The following is a 1,017-nucleotide window of genomic DNA, read 5'->3' as shown; positions in this document are numbered from 1 at the left end:
GGGGGGGGGGGGGGGAAGGAAGGTTTACTTAAAAATATTTTTATTTTTTTTCATTTCTAAAAACTTTGCCACAATTTTAATTTAAAATTATGTAAAACAAAATATCTACGTGAAACAACTATACCCCCCCACCCCTTCAATATCCCAGTTCTTGCCATTTCAGCTGCTGGGATATTTGCGTGTATTTGTTGTCAGATTTGTGGCAAACTTTAAGGCCTTAAAATAGAAAAAGTTTTGATTTTTGAATAAATAAATTGTATTTAGTTTTTGCCACAGTTTTATGGTTGATGTAGAGAAATTAGTATTTTAAAATTTAAAATTCGTTGGAATATAAAATTATTGCTATAAAAGTATTTTTAAGATTCATAATCTATACAGAATGGAGATGTTCATAAGCTTTTACATACGTTCCACTGAAGGAGAAGGACCAATTCGTAGCGATACCGCTGCCACGACTTTGTGACCTTGTTGCACTTCCAGTTTTAAAGTTTTTACCACACAGTCAAACTTTCTAATGCCTATATCTTTGCAACCTGATGGTGTAAACATTTTATATTTCAAACTTAGACACTTTGATCTAACAGAATTCATAGTTTGAAATATCAAGGGTCTACAACATCGGGTTGCACAGATATAGAGATTCGAAAATCAGAGTTTGTGATAAAAACTCAGTTCCTTTAAATTATTTTTGTTCTTCTCAATAATTTATTAATAAAATTAGTTGTGATTGAAAACATCTAAGATTCCAATATAGCGTGAAAGGAACTTATTTTCTAATCCCTATATCTTTGAAACCCAATGTACTGATGTATTGATGTATAGGTGGCAAAGATCTCAGGATTTGAGTTTGTGACAAAAACTCAATTCCTTTACTTTAACAAGCTAAATCCTTGTGTAGATAAAATTCAAATACCGATCTGTACAGTCCATAGATAAATACCCAAAGTGTAGAGATAAATGTGATATGTACATTGTACATTGTACAGACAAAGATATTGGGTATGTACAGATTTCTCT

Source organism: Eurytemora carolleeae, unplaced genomic scaffold (genome assembly GCF_000591075.1).
Source record: "Eurytemora carolleeae unplaced genomic scaffold, Eaff_2.0 scaffold293, whole genome shotgun sequence".
Lineage (NCBI taxonomy): Eukaryota > Metazoa > Arthropoda > Copepoda > Calanoida > Temoridae > Eurytemora > Eurytemora carolleeae.
This window is presented reverse-complemented; position numbering follows the sequence as displayed.